The sequence below is a fragment of the Pelodiscus sinensis genome, chromosome 13, assembly GCF_049634645.1.
Source record: "Pelodiscus sinensis isolate JC-2024 chromosome 13, ASM4963464v1, whole genome shotgun sequence".
NCBI classification, from domain to species: domain Eukaryota; kingdom Metazoa; phylum Chordata; order Testudines; family Trionychidae; genus Pelodiscus; species Pelodiscus sinensis.
In genome coordinates, this window is record NC_134723.1 from 21369213 (window position 1) to 21391928 (window position 22716).

General features: G+C 46.0%; 1 protein-coding gene across 11 annotated transcripts in view; it reads right to left on the bottom strand.

Annotated features, from left to right (window-relative positions):
- STARD8 (StAR related lipid transfer domain containing 8) overlaps window positions 1–22716 on the bottom strand; it is a 158759-nt gene that overhangs the window by 71392 nt on the left and 64651 nt on the right. For 2 of the 11 annotated variants that reach the window (XM_075940817.1, XM_075940813.1), the window contains exon 1: window positions 18726–21322. The exons of the other annotated variants lie outside the window; for them this stretch is intronic. The gene's annotated coding sequence lies outside the window, so the exon portion shown is untranslated. Of the gene's footprint in view, window positions 1–18725; window positions 21323–22716 lie in introns of those variants that run through there. 11 annotated transcript variants of the gene reach the window in all.

A 22716-nucleotide genomic window follows, 5' to 3' on the forward strand; every position in this document is an offset into this window, starting at 1 on the left:
GCAAACACACTTAAGTTGTAGCCCCTGGGGCTTCCAAAGTTGAGTAGCCATGATCTAGTCTAACTAAGATGAACTTTTTTGTTAGTCTCTCAGGTGCTACAGGACTATTCCCTGTTTTTCAAGATGAACTTTGCTTTTTAAGCTAGGTTATTATGTTTTTCTACAAATGATAAAATTCACCTAAGCTCTTCCACGAGTTGGGGGGGAGGGGAGCAGAGAGGGAGTAATCAATGCTTCCTACCTGTTTATAGTTCTCTAGCACTCCAACAATAGATGAATGTGCACGGTCAGTCGCTTGTGAGCAATCCACAAGAAATCAACGAGCACCTGGAACTAGTGACCCTACAATAAACCAGTGCGCACACAGTACAGCACCCGTGAGCAACTCTCAATAACAAATCCATATGCCATACAATAATAGCAATTCTCTATAGGGAAAATGTGTGCCTGACTGCACAACAGAGAAGATACATTCCGTTTCAAACATCAAAGGAGACAGAGAAAAATATTAAGATGCCATAAATCGCGGATGGATTTTTGTTCCTATTTTTAAACACTGAGGGTTTACACATAATCAGTGTTGTAGCAGTTTCCATACTTCCTTTCACTGTGTGCTTGGTCTGATCCATATGTGCAAATGTGTATTTTGGATCGGTAACACTCTGGCATGAACCATTGTTCATGCAAATCCACAACAGACTTCAGAATGGCTGGAATCCTAAGGTATGTGCTGCACATGGCTGCCTCCCTTCGAAGGGGTCCCGCTCAGACCTGGGAGCTAGTCTCCAAATTACTGTTGTTGCTGCTGATTTTAACGATTTAGGAAAAGAAGCCAAAGATTAGATTCTTCCACTCCTGCCTCCTGACACCATTTCACAAGCCCCTCTTCCCATCCCCCCTCATCAATCCAAATATAAACTTGCTTTCAGGAAATGCCTTTAAAGAAAGCGGCACCTCCCTGGGTCCTGAAGAATGCCTAGAAAATAAACTGTCTGGGGACATGAAGGAAATGGCTTTTTTCACTCACACTGCAAAGCAGACTTAACCCTTTCTGTCCCAGCTGCCAGCACACTCAGTGCCTCCCACACCCAAGGAGAACTAAAAATATACTAGTCAAGAGAGAGAGGGAAACCCAAGATAACCACCCATGCCTATGGAGGAGATGTAGTGGTGAAGGGGTGCTGAAGTTCCAAGTTTTGAGCATCCCCGCTTCATGCCCCAGATGCCTGAGGTCCCAGCTGTCAGCCTCATGCCCCTGCTGCCCAAGGTCCTGGCCGTTGGGTCCGCTGCTGCCCCAGAGTTCCACCGCCAGCTCAGCCCCAGGGTGCCACCCAACTGTTAGCCCTATTCTGAGAGGCTCTGCTTCCAGGTCCTGCATGTGGGGTCCTAGCTATTGGCCATAGCTCTAGGCAACTCCAACTGTTCCAGAGCCACCGCATCCCTCCCACCAATAGCTCAAAGTAAAATTCAAAGTTCTCTACTGGAGCCAGGTTGTGGCGACAGGGGGAAAGTCCCCAACCAAAATCTCCAATCCAAACCCTCCTGAACATCAGGAACATGCAGAACCTCATGCGAATATCACAGTCCAGGCCCAGCTCTAATTTTAGATGTATCTGGCCTCAACACCACTGCACAACCACACACAAACACATGCACAGCTTTAGAGTGAACATCTGCAGCAGGCATAGATGGGGACCTAGGGTTGCAGCTGTGCTTTCCTTTTTCCTTTCCCCCACCAAAAGCACTTGTGTGTTTCAAGAAGGCCACTAAAACACCCCTCTCCATGCAGGAACCGTTCCCCTTCACAGAGACATCTGCATGAAAACAGAATCTAGTTCCAGCAGCTGCTGTTGCCCATTCTCCTGCTGAAGTCAGAACCCTTCTGTGAGTTGTAGTCAACAGCAAACCGTTATGAGGTCCCAGAGGATTCACACTTGCAGTTTGGTACCTAATGCACATTTCCAAAGCACTTTGGGAGTGACAGGGGTTGGATCTAAGCACCTAGATAGAAAATGTGACTGGGGTATAATGGAACAGAAGTTTTGTCCTTTCTTGTTTTGAGAAGGGGATTATCTCTCGCTAAGCCTCCACATCCTCCTCTTGGCTCAGAAAGCCTAGATATTGTTTCTTGCAAATGATTACCTGTTCTGCTCATTCCCTCTAGGGCATCTGGCACTGGTCACTGTCAGAAGACAGAATACTGGGCTAGACAGACCTTTTGTTTGACCCAGTATGGCTGTTTTTATGCTTTATAAACTTTAACTAATCCTTACAGCTGCACACACCTTTGTGAGCCAAATTAATTCCATCCCCATTTTATAAACAGAGCTGTTGTTTCAGATATGTACAAATAGTATGGTGATGAGCTGCAGCATACAGCCCTACGAAACGGGACCAGAGAGGGGAAGTGAATTGGCCAAGACTCCCAGAAGACTGGTGGCAACACTAGGACCAGAACTCAGCAGTTCTCAGCACCTGTTTGCTCCAAGTTGCTTCATTTAATCCAGATGGAGTCCTAGGAAACACACATCCTCTTTTCACACCAATGTTCTTACTTTAGAAAACATGAAAGAAGAAAAGGTAAAATAAATTCAGGAAATCCCCAGCTACAGAGGGGAAATGGTCTCTAAATAGAACTCATCCAAGGTTTTGCAGGAGGTTCTAAAGAAAGCAGCTCAGCATGAGAAGAGAAAAGTTCAACTCCCCTTCCTGGCTACCACCCGCTGGGGGAGACGGAGAGGTAATGCTCTCTAAGTCAGGAGGCCCTTTACACGAAGCTGTTTGAAGGTAAGCTTTTCACTCTTAGGGACACATAGAAAGGAGGAGAGTTCACTCTGATGGCAGCTCACTAGTATAAGTGGTTTGGTTCTATGGTTACAAGCCCAAAACAACAGCAATAAAGTATGAGGGACAAAACCCCAGGTCATGTAATAGCTACGCAGTAATGATACTTAGCACTTCCACAGTGTTTTCCATTCATTGATGTCAAAGTGCTTTACAAAGGTGGGAAATAATTAGTTATCCCCATTTTACAGATGGGAAACTGAGTCAAAGGCTTCCCCAAGCCGTACACCAGGCCAGTAGCACAGACAGGGTCTCTGCACTCCCAAATCTATAGTTCTGTTCACTGGACTGCACTACCTCCCTAAATGTGCACCATTAAAATGTACTCAGGAGTCTCTGGTTCAGTTTCAAATGTCCAAGATGGTCCCATACAATAATTCAGCTTGTGCTGCGAAGTACCAGTATATGTTTTTGTTTGGATTACCAGCAGGGGCTAGGATGGTAGCATAGCAGAGGTACACATAGCCACAAGGCAAGCGGCAGGGGAAAGAATTGTATGCCTCATCATCTGATCTTAGAACAATCTTATGGGCTCTAAAAGAAACAATATCTGGCCTTTCTGAGCCAGGAGAAGGATGTAGAGACTTAGAGAGAGAGCTTATCCTCTTCTCCAAACAAGAAAGGACAAACCTTCTTTTCCATTATACACCGATCACATTTTCTAACTAGGTATTTAGGTTATATAGCTTTCAACACTATAGAACGAGTGCCTGCATAGCATCAGCATGTTGTTTCAGATAAAAACTGCAAATATCTTGGAGAACATTGTAGGAGCAGCATGGTGTAGCAATTCAAGCATCCACTGGGAACCCAAAAGACCTGGATTCTATTCTTGGCTTTGGCACAAACAAACTGTGAGACCCAGAGCACATCATACAAGTTGTTTGCCTCAGCTTTCCTCACTGTAAAATATGGATATTATTTTTCCGTGTCCCAATTTAACCCACATTTCTAAAGAACATTGGTGTCTTCAAGTGGAAGGCGCCAGTGCAGAACAGTGTGCTATAATTAACAGTAGACCCAGGAATTCAGTGGCTATCATTTTTCTAGATACACCTGCATAGTTTAATAGTTTGACTTCTCTGACAGCTGAGATCCCTGAGCTGTGACACTAATGTTGACAATTCTGTGGAGGGAAAGAAAACAAAAAGAAGCAAGCATACATTCTCCAGGAAGTTACTGCCTGATGAAGGCAGCAGAAGGCGGTCCAGACCAGTGTTTCATAAACTTTTTAAGTTTAAGAAACCAAGGAACACCAAACAATATTTTTTTTCCTGAGGAACACCAAGGATTTTTTTTGTTGAGCCAAAAAAGGGGGGGGGGGGGAAGAGAAGTCACCTGCCCCTGTAAGAGCGGCCATTCTGAACTCTGTTGTTCTCTACAGCACACCTCCAATTGCCTTGCAGCACACCGGTGTGCCATGGAACACAGTTTAAGAAACATTGGTCCACATTAGCTCGAGTTGGAGTTCACTGTTTGCAATGTAGCTGTGCACATACCACAATGGAGGCCTGGTCAACTGGAAATAACTATTTTGTTCATCAACTGAACTGCAAGCAACGCCTCAAAAAGAGAAGAGTAGCAAGGTGTGTGCTGTCCACAACAACGGATTCCAACCAGTAAGATCTGTTAACATACAACTACACTTAAATCTGACCGAGGGCTTGTAGCAATGTTCTCAAAAGAGGGAAAACCCCAGAGATTGGAAGCTGCTTTAGTTGGATCGGAAACTACAAACCATAATTCTCCTGGTCCCCAACTCAGCCCTCAGAACTTCTGCATGCACAAAACACAGCAATCTGATTCTTATTTCTTACAGTCCCCAAAAGAGACCACACTGAGACATACCTAGAAATCCTATCCATCAAGATGATGGAAGGCACGGCAACATCAGGGAAATAGGATATCTTTCATTGTTGTTTGCAATGCTGCTGTAGCCATACTGGCCTTAGGTTATTAGAGAGATGAGGCGAATCAGACATCATCTTTTATTGGACCAGCTTCTGTTGGTGAACAAAACAAACTTTCGAGATTACATAAAGCTCTTCTTCAGATTTGGGAAAGGTGCATTCAATTCCTGACACGGTATGACCTTAGGAAAATTACTTAAATCATTTAGCCCTCAGTTTAATATTCTGTAAATTGGTTGTAATAATATCAACTACCTGACAGCTGCAGCAGGACAGAATTCATTAGTGTTTGTAAAGGACTGAGATTCTGGGATGGAAAGCATGACAAATGTGCAGTTGTCTCTCTCTAGGCACTGATACGGCAGCCATTACAATGGTACACCTATACATATTTTATATATATATATATATGAGGGACATGCACTCCTATATAAATAGAAACTGATAACTGGCTTCAACTATCCAAAGACAGTGTCTGCTCCAAACTGGCAATAAAAGTTCAGATACACATGCAACTGATTAAAGACACAGTTATGTACAAACTTATAAGCAAAGCTCACTTCATTAGGAAAACGTAAGCTGATATTTTGTTGCTCACAGTTTCTAAGGGATGGACACAAACAACAATACTGAATGAACAAAAGCAGAACACAATGAAAAACCTGTGAGAAGACTCACTGGACTGACTGTTGAGTATATCTATCTCTGAATTCAAAGCTCATTCTTACAAAACAGAGGAATGTTTTTGGGATGGGAGAGCAGGAGGAAGAGCAGGCTAATGAAAAGAATTCCAGTACCCAAAGAATTAAGGATAATTGACCCACCTTCCCATATGGACGGACTCAGAGACAGGTTGCAGGCCTGCTTTTTTTTTTAAGCCCTATATTATTAATTGACTGGGAATCTTCTTCCCGAGCATTCTTTAGATCCCAACACTGGTAAAATTCAGTCCCTCATTGCCCCAGCTCAGATGGTTGCAGACCATGTACAAGCTTAGACCTGGTCTACACTCCAATCTTATGTCAGTACAACTAAAATGCTTAGCAAGGCATTTATACTGAGTGAACCCGCAGTGTAAACACAGCTAAGTAGGGATGTAAAATCCTGTTTAACCAATTAAGTGGGATAGGAGGGGGAAAGCTGCCCTGGCTCTGGCTGCTCCACACAGGGCTGCTGCTGTCTCCACCAGCCTTGCACGGGGTTCCCGGCTCCATGCGGGGCTGTCAGCTCCTGCCCTAGCCTGTGGCATGATGGTGCTAGAGCAGCCCTCCACCCAAAGTGGGCCATGGGTGGGGGGCTGCTCCCAGTGCTGGTTAACCGTTGCCCTATAAGCATTACCAAGTAAGGGAGATGCTTACTGGGCAACTGGGTAATTGGTTACCTGTTCACATCCCTAGTGCTAAACTGATGGGAGGGCTTCTGCCAACGCTATTGTGTCTCAGAGAGCTGGATGTCCTACGCTGACAGGAGCTCTCCCATTAAGTATGCACTACAGTAGCGCAGCTGCACTGGTCAATGCAAACAAGCCCTTGGTCCCTACAGGATCTCACTGTAGTGTTTTGCTAGATATCACAACTTGCAGGGCTTCCTTTGAGTTTGAAACATCTCTTTGGTGAGGCGGCTGTTTTCAGCTCCCCCCTTCTCCTCTCTCCTCTAATTTAAAGAGGCAGTCAAATGAAAATGTCAGGACTTCCTTCCATGCCAAGTACCTCAGACCCACACACGTAGCTCAGGGCATTGGGATTAGGCTACAGAGAGCTTTTAATCTCGGCCACAGAGTTCACATCCAGCTTCGGTCCGTAGGAATGACACTTATAGGATGTCTGCGCTATGTGCTGAGAGACATACACAAAGCAACTCAATCCAGTTGCTAAACAGACAATTGTCCATGTGAGAAAAAAAAAAACCGGCACCATGCACAGGGATGGAATCACAGAGAGGAGTGGCTCTGACAGGCAGATGTGAGGAACACTGCTCCAAGATCATGGTGGGGGGAGCTTCTGATGAACAGCATGGTGTTGATAACAGGAGAGGAGGACAAAGGGAGCATTAAGGAGATTCTCAAAGACTGGCTTTGAGGGGAGGGTTATTATTTACCTAGGAAAATTAAACGCAGATGCAGGGTCTGCTTACCCAGAGGTTCTGCTTTCACCCAATTACACAGGTGAAGGAAGGCAGGCACCAAGAGGGTCAAGTGAACTTTGAGTCACCACAATGCATCAGTGTCTCAGCCTGGCCTTGTGACCCTCCTACCTCCAACTGCTCTCCAGTGCTCTGCCTTCCTAGGTCAGTTCCAACATTCTGCCCCACGCTGCCACCCAAGATTACTGAGGCTGTGTCTAGATTACATTCCTTTTCTCAAAAAAGGGATGTAAATTAGACACTTCGAAATGGCAAATGAAGTCAGGATTTAAATTTCCTGCACTTGATTTGCATAATGGTGGCCGCAGTTTTTTCCGAAATGGGGCTTTTCAAAAGAAAAATGGCTGTTTAGATGGGGATCGTTTGAAAATAAAACCCTTTTTCGAAAGATCCTGTACTCCTCATTTTTTCAGGGTTTTTTTTTTTTCAGGGTATCTTCCTCTGGGAAGCTCAATGGTTCCCACACCATCAGATGTCAGAGACACAGTCTTGTCATTATTGAGCCTGATCCTAAAAGAGAAGCAGCTTTCCTGTGGGTGAAAGAGAATTAACTCTATCCTTTCACAATCCTCAACCTGCATAAGACACATTCAGCTCTGGTCTCTCCAGCTCTGCAAAGTAATCACATTGAAATTTGCAAAAGCGATGAGCAGTCCTGACACATCTTATAGACTAACAGATTTATTGGAGCATAAGCTTTCATGGGCAAAGACCCATTTCGTCAGATGCATGTAGTGGAAATTCCATCTGACGAAGTGGGTCTTTGCCCATGAAAACTTATGCTCCAATAAATCTGTTAGTCTATAAGGTGCCACAGAACTCCTTGTCGCTTTTGCTGATTCAGACTAACACAGCTACCCTTCTGATAATTGAAGTTTGCATTGCTTTCCACACAAATGAGCAGCGACGTTAACCCAAAGGAATAAAGGAGAGAGGGAGCAATACTTTGTTGCTGTTCTGACAAGAAAGTGAGGAGGGAATCGGACTATTTTGAACTGAGCATGAGAAAAATAAGCATATTAAAAAGCTGTAGTGTGACCATTTCACCTTCAACCAGAATCAATTAATTCTTGCAAATTTTATGTGAAAAATGTCTATATATGCATGTAAAATATATGCAATTTCATTGATCTGTAGATCTACAGAATTCCCACACATACACCAGTGGTGAGCAACCTGTGGCCCACAGGTGGTCCATCGAGGTTCTAGCCCAAAAGACTTTTTCTTAACCATTGCCCATGTGCAGGGTTGCCAGATTTTGCTGGGTTTTGTCAGTGTAGTTTTTTTTACCTACTGGTATTGCTAAAGTGACATGCACGTAAAGCAAGGGCACATGAAGTGAAGTGGGTGCTGATTGCACACAACATCGCGAGAGCCACGTGCTGCCTCTACATCCAAAGGGCTCCTAGAGTTCAACTGGCACACACTCCACAGATTCCAGCTACACAAGCACAGTTAACAAAACTACCCTATCCTGGGAGGCCATTTTGCAGCCCATTGAGATGAAGAAAGGCCACTCATGAGGCTCACTCACTAGCCTAGCTTGCCTATCACTGCTTCCCCACACAGTGTATGCACACACCGCTCTGCAGCCTATCTCCATTAGCATATCAGGAGGTAATTCAAATGCATGCTGAACATACCATTGAGAGAATATGTATTTTCCTTGGAACACAGCTTAAAGCTTCCATCCTAGAAAGCCATGAATGTATTTATCAGTGACCGCTCCAGTAAGACTACAGCAGACAGAGAAAACAGTTTCATAATCCTACACACATTTTGCAGTCAGAATCTTTTCACTTGTTGTGATAAATGGCAGGAAATCCACCCTTCATTCAGGCAGCGTGCTGGGAGCCAGCAGATCTATCAATACAGCATCCAGGAAGGAGTGCTGAGTTTCTGGTCCCAATTAAGCAGAGCATGGCTCGCATTCTTGAATGGAGTCCTTGGAAAAAATGTCCAGATGTTCAATTCTTCTGACAGCTCCAGTAGCGGCATGTAACATTCATGTGCACAGTGTAGGAATTGAGTGCCTAGTCTTTGTGACTTCCTCCCACTACCGGGCACCGCCAGACAGCCCATTTAACCAGATCTCCCCACTTTGAAACTGAGGAAACAAAATGAGAGGGAATAAGGGAAAGGCCCAATTGACTGCCCCTTCTTTCAATATCCTGCAGGAAAAAGATGGGAACAGCAACCCTTATGCTTCTGGCTTCCTAGGTGTGTGTTCTCAGAGTCATCCCCAGCTTTACAGAGGTTCAACATCCCAGGAGAAATGGCTTTGTTTTATCAGAGATCATGGAAACCAGAGAGTACTGGGCTAGACCAAGCAAAGCATGGTCAGGGGTTGAGCACAAGTCTTCCTATTCAACTCTGCCAATGCTCTTCAGTCCTGATCTGCAGCTGTCCCCCTACATACACACATGCAATTCAATACTTCCCTGCACCACTCTCCTGTGGTGTCCCAATCTCTGCCAAAGACCCATTTCAGTCCTCTGATACAGACACTGGCCCCACACTGGTCTAGCACTGCACCTCCATTCTGACCTACAGCACTCCCTGAGGTTCAGCTCCCAGACTCTGCACAACAGCTCAGCCAGCACCTGCGTCACACACAATCTTTCATTCCTGAACTATCCTGGAATTGGCACCAGCAAACTCATGCAGGTTTTGTGATGTGGACAAAGAGCTCTCAGATCCATGAGACAACACAGAGAAGCAATGGAATGGGGTTCCTAAACATGGGTGATTTCATTAGCCACTAAGAACCTTAAACTGGCAACAAGCCTAAGAGCGGCACAGTGTGAAGCCACCTGGTCCTTTGGAGCCTTATCCCCCAGATTATGAAAGTCACTCAAGCTATTTTGTTCAACAAGGCCTTTTCCAGACCTGTCCATTAATATCTCCCTCCATTTATTCTTCCGGTTACCAGCACCGGATGGCAAGCACCTTTTTCTGATAAGGAATCTTTAAAACGGCTAGTTAAACAGTGCTGTTGCTGTACGTTCGATAAATGTTTGTGGCACACGCTGCAAGGGTAATATGTCACTTATTAATAGGCAGCTTGGCAGCATTCCCCTTGCAATGGGAAAAGGGGCAGAATCAGAAGGGAAGACATACATGCCTGAGATATGTTCAGAGACCAGGAAATAACACGATGTTTAGAACCCCAGGGATATTCAACCAGACTCTGGTTACTGTAGTACAAATTCAGAGGCACTCCACTGACTGCCATGGATTGGCTGTGGGTTTACATCAGAGCAGCCATGAGTAGAAAATCACCACCCTAAGAAAAACAACTGTGTGGACCCAAACTATAGGGCAATGAAGTTGCTACCTTTGCCATTTTCTAGCAAACCAAGAGTTGAAAGAGCAGGAATGAGAGGGGATCAGAGAGAATATCTGAGAACAAAAAGCAGGCAGGTGGAAGCCCACGTAAGAGCTCTGGCAGCACCTGTGTTGCTGTGACACTGACATTACAACTCCAGGATTCTGCATAACTAAAGTGTCCTGCTGGAAATGAAGGACACTTTAAACCAGGGGTGGGGAATCTTTTTTGGGTCGGGGCCCACTGACTCACAGAAAAATCAGTCGAGGGCCCCACACAAGTGAGAAGCAGAAAAAAACACACTCATTGTGGCTCCTGCCTGAGGAGACACTTCCCACATTCCCCTTGCACACCAGTGCCTGGGGGGCCCAGCCAAGCAGGTTTTGTACACTCCAGCCCCCCAGGAGGACAGCAGGGGGGCTGGAGCACCAGCTTGGGCTCCCCAATGCCAAGGGTGGACCCAGGCATGTTGAAGGCTGCATCCAGCCCCAGGGCCTGAGGTTCCCCACCCCTGCTTTAACCCATCTACAACAGGATGAACCTCTCTCATCCCGCACCCTCAGGTTCTGATCAGTACTAAACCAAAGAATTTGCCGAACCACGGGAGGTCACTGCTTATGGGGCCCTTAGAAGACACCTAGGGATAAATTAGAGCTAAAAAACAGCACAGAACACAGAGCCAGGACTGGTTGCTGTAAACAAATTTGTACTTGGTGCAGGAAACTTGGCCACACCTAGGACAAGTGGACATCGGACTAACTAAAATCATGCCAGATCATGAATGCTGCCAGACCACAGAGTACTGAACTAGAGAGGTTCAACCTGTATTTTTACAGGATGCAACAGAGCTGTGGAAATGGAGACCTGTACAGGAAAGCAGGCAACTAGCTTGGTAAGGGCCTAAGCTTTAAAAAATTGCGTGAAGTAGTACACATGCAAGTAAATGCCTGATTTGCATCAGCAGTGACTTCAGTTTTCTATGAACATTTGGTAGTTGTACATTGTAAAATGTAAATGCAATCCACCAATTTCCACATGCACAACTGTGGTAAGTGAATACAAAATTAAGAAAAAATCAGGCTCTGGCTCTGTATTTACTACCTCATACATCTGACAGAGTTCATTTTGAAAGTGCATAGAAAGAAAAAAAACTGTCTGTCTTTAAATCTCTGCACCCAGCTCCTACAGCCTAGAAAAGTTAATATAATTATCTGGAGGTGACTTTCAGAAAGACTCAGCACAAGAAGGGCTATTGTGACTCAATCATTAACTGAGTCGGGGGACCCTGGCTTTATCGGAATGTGGCCTCACTCTGCTGCCAACGTTCGTCACCAGAGAATGTGCTGGAGCAGGACACAAAGGTTAATTAATGCCTTCTCAGCTCCAGCATTAGCCCCTGGCTGTTAGAACCACAGAACACTAGAACTGGAAGGGACCTTGAGAGGTCATTGAGTCCAATCCACTGCCCTCACGGCAGGACCCATTACTGTCTAGATCAGTGTTCTCAATCAGTGGTACCAGTAGCCTTAGGGGAACTTAAGAGAAGTCTGGGAAGGGGGTATGTCAACATGACTGAAATTTGGAGAAAACTGAATTTGTTTTAAATTTTACAGTGCTTTATTATTTTTGTACTTTTTACACACACAAATTTCATCGCCTGCCCGGCTATGATTAAGTTGTTTAAACAAATGCGTTGCAATAGTAGAAAAAAACTGTGTGTGTCTGAAAATTGTAGGTACTGGGGGGTACTTATTTTATTTTTAAAGGGGGTACTTTATTTAATTAAAAAAAAAAAAAAAAAAGGTTGAGAAACACTGGTCTTGACCAACCTTGATAGATGGCTAACCAACCTGCTCTTAAATATCTCCAGAGTTGGACATTCCACAACCTCCCTAGGCAACTTATTCCAGTGTTTAACCACCCTGACAGTTAGGAAGTTTTTTTTCTAATGTCCAGCCTAAACCTCCCTTGCTCCAGTTTAAGCCCATTGCTTCTTGTCCTATCATCAGAGGCCAAGGAGAACAATTTTTCTCCCTCCTCCTTGTGACACCCTTTTAGATACCTGAAAACCGCTATCATGTCCCCTCCCTCTCAGTCTTCTCTTTTCCAAATTAAACAAGCCCAGTTCTTTCAGTCTTCCTGCATAGGTCATGTTCTCTAGACCTTTAATCATTCTTGTTGCTCTTCTCTGGACCTGCTCCAATTTCTCCACATCTTTCTTGAAATGTGGTGCCTAGAACTGGACACAATACTCCAATTGAGGCCTGATCAGTGCAGAGTAGAAGGGAAGAATGACTTCTCAGGTCTTGCTCACAACTCTCCTGTTAATGCATCCCAGAATTATTTTTGCTTTTTTTGCAGCAGCATCATACTGTTGACTCATGTTTAATTTGTCATTCACTATGACCCCTAGATCCCTTTCTGCAGTATACCTTCCTAGACAGTCACTTCCCATTCTGTATGTGTGAAACAGATTGTTCCTTCCTAAGAGGAGTACTTTGCATTTTTCCTAATTAAACTTCATCCTATTTAGCTCAGACCATTTCTCCAGTTTGTCCAGATCATTTTGAATTATGACCCTATCCTCCAAAGCACTTGCAACCCCTCCCAGCTTGGTATCATCTGCAAACTTAATCAGGGCCGGCCCAAGCCATTCACGCGCCCCGGGAGCGCAGCGCCGCCCCTGGAAGTGAGACGCATGCACGCCCCCACTCCCAGGTGCCTGGCGCCCCACCCGAGTGTGCGGTACATGCACGGTGCTGCTCCCACCCGACCCGGCAGCCCCGCACGGCACCCCCTACAATGGGGCGCCCCAGGCAGTCGGCCACCTCGCCCAGACCATGGGCTGGCTCTGAACTTAATAAGTGTACTCTCTATGCCAATATCTAAATCGTTGAAGATATTGAACAGGAACCGGTCCCAGAACAGACCCCTGCGGAAGCCCACTTGTTATGCCCTTCCAGCAGGATTGTGAACCGTTAATAACTACTCTCTGAGAACAGTTATCCAGCCAGTTATGCACCCATCTTTTAGTATCCCCATCTAAGTTGTATTTGCCTAATTTATTGATAAGAAGATCACGTAAGACCGTACAAAATTCCTCACTAAAGTCCGCTTCTCCCTTTCCCATAGACTTCTAGGAAGACTCCTTCCACGCTCCAGCATATCTCTTTCACTGCTGCTAAATGCAACCAACCAAATATGCCTCACGTTTTCCAAAAGGGAAGAAAGGATAGTCTGTGATTAAGGCATAGGACTGGAAACTAAGAACCCCAGATTCTAATTCTAGCTCTGTCCCTCTTCCCTATGTCCCCTTGTGTAAATAACTTGACCTGTGTCTCAGTGTACCTGCCTGTAAAATGAAGATAATATCACCCATCTCATAGGCCAGAGATGGGCAATAATTTTTGATTGGGGGGGGAGGGGAGAGAGAAGTACTCTCAGATTTTGGAAAGTGGTCAAGACCCACACTCCTCCATGATATCAATGGAGAAGGTGTGGGGTCTGGGATGGAGGTTGGGTGCAAAAGGGAGCTTGGGGTTAGGGACTAGGATGCTGCAGGGCCTGTGAGGTCTGGGAAGGAGTTTGGGCGAAGGAGGCAGTTGTGGCCTGGGGCAGGGGACTAGAGTGAAGGAGGGTGTGCAGGGGTTTGGGTTGTGACCTAGAGAAGGAGGGGATTGGGCTGCTTGATCTGGGAGGGGATATGGGCTCAGGAGAGGAGCAGAGGGTTTTGGCTTATGTGGGGTAGGGGTCTAGGAACGAGGGGAAGGGAATTGGGGGGATGGAGGGCTGGGGTGCCAGAGGCAGGCTGTGGCCAGGAGACTTACCTGGATGACTCCCAGCCAGCAGCCCAGAATATTTCCCTGCATGTGCCATCCTCGCACAGGCTACAGGAGCCATGTGCATCTGTAAGTAAGAGTCTGAGAGGAGGAGGGAGGGTTCTTCACAGCTTCTTCAAACAGGCAGCTCCTATTGGCCAGAAACCAGCTAATAGGATTGTGCTGGGGGTGGGGCAGCTTTTCCCCGCTCCTCCTGGCTCACAGCTGAGAAACACAAACGGCCTGGCAGCCGCTTTTCTGAGCAGTGTACGGGGCATGCACAGCAAGCAGGGAGTCTGCCTGAGGCTCCTTACTGCATTCGTGGGCTGGATCCGGCCTGTGTGCCCTATTTTTTGCCCAGCCCTGTCATAGGCTATTCAAGTAACTGCTGGCAAGTTAGCCAAGCTACCAGGTGAGTGGAGCCACACTATGAAATAACTCACAAGTGGCTGTGCGCACATTAGTACTATGCTCACTTGTGTGGGGGTACCAAGACTTGGGGGGGACATGCCCCATGGCTCTTAGTGCTGCCCTAATCTGAGCTGCTTTATGAAACCTTTCCTAGTGAATTGTGGGAGAGCTTGTCTTTCCTCTGGCAAGAGGGTGGGGGGTGGAGAGGAACTGAGGGAAGGCCTTGGAGGATTAGCAGCACCTGAATGGCACTAGCCCTGCATCCATACTGCAGTGTGGACTTGTTAGCAGCTGATGAGCTGTGCAGACTGGAGTTTCAACCTATACTCCCTCTTAGGTGAGCCAACTCAATTCACAGCACCAGCACACTAGAGGGAAGACTGTTTGTGTGTACATGGAACTCACATTAGGAGCACACTAGCGTCATAATTCAAGTTAACTCTGCAACGGAGATAAGCCTCTTGTGGGTCTGTACAGTGACCTTCATACAGAAGGGCAGAGTGCTGTTAGTCAAGATCTTGCATGTTCCTAGCACCCAAGGTGATACGTCCACCCTTCAGATGAAGTCTTGAGAAGACAGGGTGATTATACAGAGGTTATATGTTACAGGGGAGGGCTCATAGTGTCACAGAAATGAGAGATCAGGTCCTAAATTCCCTCTCAGCTGCATAGGGGCTCAGAGCAGCCAGATGGGAGTGCTGTCTCTGCCTGCTGGCCACAGGAACTCTATGCTGCTGGGGCTGGGGAGGTGTGGGAAAGGGGGGTAGTATGTCTTCCCCTAGCTGCAGCTGCTCTGTGCTGTGGGCGGGAGTGCCTTTCCCCTGGCTATGGCAGCGCAGAAGAGCCCTGAGTGGACACAAAATTGTATCTGCATCTATATTTACAAAAATGATCTGAAGATAAAAAGCAGATAACCACAAATGCACAGGGTATCCGCATCCGTATCTGCAAAAATGAACCATGGATATCCGCATTCACACCCACAAATGTGGATATCCATGGATATAAAACATCCGGATATAAAGCATGAATTTGCAGGGGTCTACAGTTCAGTGCTGAGGCCAGAGGAGAGTGCCTCTTTCCTGGCTGTTGCGATGAGAGAGGGCTGGGGTATTCCTCTCTTCCAGGGGCAGCCTGCATACTGAATCCCTCTAGTCAGAGCCTGCACACCACACCCCAATTCTCTGCTTCCTCCCACACTCCAGCCCCTCAACACCATGCCCACCACACACTGTCCATGCGCAGAACAACTTTTGTTATATGACATATCACCTCCGTATTGGTGCACATAACAAAAGTCATTCCGCACATGGACATACAAAAATAGAGAAAACACTGATTAGTTCCAAGTGTCACAAGAGCTCTATACAGACCTTTCCAAACAACCTAAACGTAGGCCCAGACTCATCACACATGGGGCACTTCTGGGATAAGGACCATGCCAGGTTTCAGGTGGAACCCAGTGTTTTCCCTCCTCTTGGTTCCATCCAACAATGGACAAAAAATGTTTTCAAATAACATTTTGAGATTATGGCTTCTTCCGAACTCAGAACGTGAAGCAACATGCCTTACATGGGAACCATGCAAGACATGAAATGGAAAGTCCCTACAAGAGACCAGTGATCCAAGCCAGCTGCACTCTATATGACTCTCCATATTACTTCAATCCTCACCCTATTCTGATGATGCCTTTTGTACCAGCAATGACCAACACTGGAGGGTGACATATTTCACCCATGACCCTGCAGGCAAAAGAGATAGGCCTCTGGGCCTTTATTAATCACTGCAAGGGGACTGAATAGAGCACCTCCTGCTGTCAACTTAATTAAGGAAGACAGTGAGATAAAATCCCTAGAGCAAAGCACATAAGATCCCATACACAGAAGGAATCTATAAACTCTTAGTAACATCAACAGAGCACCATCCAGACATAGTCCCTGACCTCAATACTGATGAGCCGAGGAAAGTAATATATTTTGTTGGCCCATTAAAAGATATTACTTCACCCACCTTGTCCAGTATCTTGGAAGCAACACAGCTCCAGCTAGACTGCATACTTGGTATTGATGGCACTTAATGCTGTACTCATGCCTTGATCAACAACCCCTGCCTACCTTCAGATGGTAAATTACCCCAACATATGCCCATCCAGGTGTAAAACACTGGCAGACTCATACAAACCACACACACAGTTATCCTGTCTACTAGCAAGCCCCACCAGGCTCTTGTAGAAATAAATGGTTTATGTAGAGAGAGGGGGGGACTCAGGATTCACTAAAGCCTCCTATTGAGGATATGCACCATTGAGGATAATGCGGACATTAGCCACCACAGTAATTCATGGGTCAACTTATCTTTGTAGCATACAAATAGCCTCAGGCATAAAGAGGTCAAATGACCTGCCCCCTAATATCGCCAGGCAATAGCTCAGTCTAGTTTAGCCTCTTTGGCCTATTGTTCAGCAGTAGGCCACCTTGCAGACTCCAGGAGTGCTGCCATACCTCTTGGGCAAAAGGCACTCTGGCTTCATCCGTCCGTCAGCATTTTCTCTTAAAATCCATTTTCAAAATCACAGTACTGTCTTTAAATGGTGGGACAATTCAAGGGAAATCCTGAAAGGTTCTCAGCACCTTTTTCACTTACCCAGTCACTTTTATATGTTTATAAAACTAAGCAACATATTATTTCTGCCCTACCAGTGTGCTCAGGTTAGGTTATTCAAAATAAAGTTTGTGGGGAAACAGTTGTTAAACTCTTTTAATAAAAATGATTGTATAGAAGGTAGTGAAGGCATATTACATACAGTATATACATATCTTATCTGGGTTTTGTATCTACTTTGTAGTTGAATCTGATGTCTCTCTCATTTAAAAAAAGCCAATACATTTCCTTAGGTATAAGGGTCTGATCCAACTCCTGTCCAAGTCAGTGGAAAAATTCCCATGGATTTTAACCAGGCCCATATTCTTTGCGCATCCCACCTTAAGCAAGGGTCAGTCAATACTGAGATATGTGGACAGAGAGGAATGAAAACATTTTCTGTGGTTTTCAGCAATATTTCAAAATAAATTAATTATACTTGAGTTAAAATCCAACAGAATTTATACCTGGATATAAGAACAGCTTGTAGGCTATTGCTAACAATATTCTCATGTATAGGCTCTAGTTTATAACTGTATCATACCAAATTCTAAAAAATAAAAGCCAACCCCCCCCCAAAAAAAACACTGTAGGACAATGAATGAGAAAGCCCCAAGCACACTGAGAAACATCAGCAGGAGATGGAATGGGAACATTCTAAGAAGCATATGCATAAATCAGCCACAGAAATCCCACCACAGAAACCACCTTGGTAAAGTACTTTCAGAGCTAAGTTTATCATTGTGACATTGTAAACTATAACAGAATGATGGCAAAGAGATCAGCCTCTACCCAGCACACAGTGATCTCCAACATAGGGCAGCAGATTTAAAAGTATATTGGTTTAGAAGTCAGGATATGGAGCTTAGTTCTTTTGCCCCTGCACTTCAGTCTAAGGTGCTGATTCAAAGCCCAGTGAAGACAACGGAATCTTTCCAATAACTTCACTGAACTTTAGATCAGAGCCTACATCTGAGCATTTTCAGTCACCAATCTAATTGCAACCAAGGTAACTGTGCCAGTGCCAGTTCCAGCGGGGGTGAGGCAGTACCTGTAGAAAAATCCGTGTAGCCCCAAACAGGGAACTAGCACAGCTACTTCACTGAGGGATTTCTTATTTTAGGGGCTGCTGTGCTGTGACTGAAAAGATCAACTGCAGAACAAGTCAAAAAGCCTCACACACAGAACCTGCAAACTCCAATTTAAACACACACACTGTAGCAGCGAGAATGAAAATGTGAACTCTAGACCAACACACTTTGCCATGACTCAGACAGGGAAATCCAAAATTCAGTAACAAGTCGAGTATAGCAGGAAACTCCTGAACCAGCTCAGAGATTTTTTCCTTCCCCTGCACGGCAACAATAGCTTATTGCTACCACCGTCAATCAAGTTATTTGGACATGAATGTTCTTTAAATATCAGTTATGGAACAACAAATGCTCAACCTGACAGCCCCTCGCTATTTCTGGAAGCATTGTTCCATGAAGAGCATTATCTGCCATTACATGTAACAGATGACTAACGCATGCTGCCTTACAAAATAATTCACATTTCACACACACATACAGAGGGGCAAAGAGAGCCACGCCGAGACAAAAGTAATTGTTGAAATCCATGCTTTTGATTTACCTTGAGGTTGTGTCCTGTCTCGTTCAGCTCAAACACACTCCGTGGGGAACAATTGTGTAATATCAGCGAACAGAAAAATTGACGAGAAAGCAGCTAGATAGTGAAAATCCTTTAACTGTTCAATTGCTTTCTTTATTGCAGCAGGTAGATTACAAAATGAAGTTGAAGAAGTCATAGATTTAAACATACACACAAGGCTATTTTGCTAGCTAAGGTGCTGCTGCTCCTTAACTATTGTCAGCACAAATAAGTTTCATGCTCAGATGGCCAGACTGTAGGTCCTTAAGCAGTGGCTGTGTCCGCCCTCCACAGCTCTGGCCAATCACTGAAAAGCAAAACCAGCTGGGCCCTCGGGAAAGTTTTTTTGAAGAGGCTTTTTTCCCCCAAATAAAGCAGTCCCTTCCTTTCACAACATTTGCTTTCAGCTACTACATGGTAAGGCACAGAAGAGTGTGTGAACTTCAAAAAGTCATCTCCACAAGTGATTCTAGCACCAGAGGAGTGCCCAGCATAGCAGATAACTCTAAAGATTAAGTACAGCCAATGAGAAAGGAAGCATCCTGCCAGATATTCACACTCCACCAGTGGTAAAACAGATCATCTGAATAGCTCACACACAGAATGCAGCACTGGCATAATGAAGGCAAGTACTGCACAAGCTTCCCTCCCACAGCTCTGCTAATGCTTCTCACTTCTGGCCTCTTGAACCCCCCATTATTCTAGCACAGGGTTCCTTTCACACAGCTGTGACAATGCCCCCAGTTCTACACCATAGCCTCCCCATTATTCTAGCACTGGGACTCACATGGCTGAAACTCTGCTGAAGTACTGTGGTCCTGAGCAGCAGCACACCCTGGTACTCAGGTCCAAGGCTATGTCCCCAGCAGAAGCTGTTAATCCTCTCAAACACTACCAAACTCCATGACTGTGCTGTCATGTAAACACATCCATTAGGGGCTGTGCCTTGAGATGGTCACTCTTTTTATACCCCAGGTCTAAGACAAATACAATTGCCGACCTCTGGCAGTAGAAAGCAAGCACATTAGCTCAATGACATATCTAGATGTCGTTGCAGTTGTGCCAAAACAACGTGCCAGTTCCAAACTTGGGACAGTTCCAATCCAAACCACAACTTTGCAGCTTGACCTGTCTCTAATAGAGATGTGAAAGGTTAACCAGTTAATATCACCTTTAACGGGTGATGCTTACTGGTTCTGGTTAATTGGTAGGGGCTACAGCAGCTCCCTGCCCACTGTGGACAGGGAGCTGCTTCATCCCCACAGGGCCTGCTGCGAACAAGGGCTGTGCTGGGTGCCTGGAGCTGGGCTGAAGCAGGCCCCCCTTAATTGGTTAAACTTCACATTTTACATCCCTAGTCTTTAACTCTAAGTTCTAACGAGCCACATGGAATGGGAGAGAGGTTCAAAGAGGGAAAAGCCCCTCTCACCCCAAGCAGCAGTGCAAATCCACAAGCAGCACCACAAACTGACCTATGTGCCCCAGACACCAGATCCTAGTGTTGCTGTAACCATGACTTCTGGGTATTTGATATGCCAATAAACAACACCAAGTGTGCTGTCAAAGTCCAGTATGCCATGAGCCAGCAAGGCCATGACTAGCTTTGTAACGTAGAATGGGATCCACCCCAAACAGATGTAAAACCACAGATGTGTCATTATTATTCCCCAGAGAATATCAGCTCACCACACTGCTACTTAATACTATATAGGTTCCAGCTTTCTATTCTCAAGTGATTGCTCAATTACCCTCCTTCCCCCCAATCCATCTGAAAAATGGCAGTAACAACTGCAGACCCCTCCTGTTCTGTGCCAAGGTTTGTGTCTGGATCTCTTCACTACTTGGTGGAAATGGACACTCAGAAACATGAGAGAGGCTGGCAGAATCCTGTAGCTTTAGAAAATTGGCACGAACAGGACAGCTGCAACTCCCAATGGCTCCTGCCTGATTGATACATAAATGTGGCTCACTCCCTTTTCCCTCCACAAACTGAGCCCCTGGACATACCTTAGACTGAAGACAGACTGCTCCCTAACTCCCCCTTTCAATCAACCCTAACAAGAGCCCTAGAAAGGGATTCCAGGGAGGCAAGGTAGGGCTAAGGAAGCTGGAACTCAAGTTGTGTGGCTTTTTTATTCTCTTCTCACTCTAATCACCAATGAACATTCTTGGCTTGGTATTTGTAACTGTGCTGCACAACCTCCAAGAGGGAGAGGCCTGACACTAATAATGCATAGGAACCCTCCCTCCCATGGCACAAAGAAGCCCAGGGTTACCCGATCCTGGGAATTTAAAGTAAGCTGCTGCTGAACACAGACAGACCCTAAGGTTCTCTCTAGCTCTCCCAACTCCAATCCAAATACAATGCAAAGTGTAAAGCTGTGTTATACACCCAGTTCTGAAGCACTAGCCACACTCAACTGTCCAACAACCACATTGTTCAAGCCAACTAGCTACACTCAACCAGCCAAACAGCCACATGTGACTAGTGGCTAGTGTGTTGGATACCATGGGGATAAAGGATCAGTTGCCAGAATGTGAGTAGTTGGTGCTAGGGTTACCAGATGGTTTGAAAAAAATACCAGACACACTTATCTCAGATCAGGGATGGGGGGGACCGGTCAGGAGGGGACTGGTGCTGGTTGGGAGGGGGTCAGGAGCTGCGGGGTTCGCCAGCAGGAAGCAGGGATGGCCAGGAGGGAATTGGGGGGAGTGGGGCTGGCAGGGGGGAACCAGCTGGTGGGGAGCGGGGCTGGCCCGGGCGCATGCAGATCCCGGAGTGCTATCCATCCCGCACTTGGTAACGGTGAGGCACACAGGCAAGTATGGTCCCAGGGATTCCATCCCTTCCCCCCCTCCCCGCTGCATAGTTGCATTCTTCCTGGCTGGTAGACACACTCACACAGTGTGAGCACGTCTATCAGCCAGGCAGTACACAACAATGTACTGATACTCATGATAAAAATAAAAAAACATACTTAATTAGAAAATACCGGACATTTATATGTCCAGTATTTTCTCAATGTGTTTCCCGGACAGTCCAGTTCAAAACCGGACACCTGGCAACACTAGTTGGTGATGGAGAGCCATGTGGAAGGCTAGTATATAAGAAGGGATTTGGGGACTGGGGCTTGTCCCATGGCCAGATGCAAGGGCAGGACAGTAGAAGATGCAGAGCTGAGAGCAAAGGAGTGTAGAGTGAGAGAAATGACAGCAGAGTTGGAATAGGGGCAGAATTATGATGATCTTTGAAGATAGAGATGAGGAGCATAGACTCAAAGCAGGGAGAGACAGACAGCAAAGGGATTCTGCAGAAAGGAGTAGCATGATCAGAACAAGAAAAAAAGGTCCCACGTCAAGAAACCACAAACCACCTCCTCCTCTGGAATTATTGACAGGACACTGAGGGCTACTTACGTGCCCTAAGTGCCTGGAAACTTAACCATCCACTTTCAATTGGCTTTAGTTTGCTAAACCCTCTCCGGTCTCCCCCAGCCACAGGCTCGTCCCCAACCCCAAGCTTCTTCCCAAGATCTCAACTTGTTCTGCCCTATTCCAGGTTGGAGGAAGTGGAAAGTTTCCCACTCCCTCTAAGACCACTTTCATAACCTATCTCCCTTCACACCCATACCCACACGCACCTAGCCAATGAGAGGCCTGTATTCACACAGATCTTGTCTCAACAGTGAGGGGGCTTTCTTTGCAATAAGTCTCCTACACTAGCCTTGTGAGACACATTCTCTCATTGGCCACAGACCACGGGTATGGAGGTGGGAAGAAGGGGCTGGTGGCCACTGTGGGCTACTAAAGGATAATCTGTCATTGCTGCTTCCTCTCAGCCTAAAGGGGTTGTATCTACAGCAGTGGTCCCCAACCATATGGGGTTGCCGGGCGCCAGGGGGCGTGGCCGTTCGCCCGCCAGGCGCCGGGGGGGTTGGGGGGCGGGGGCGGGCCCCCCCCCCCCATAGCCGCA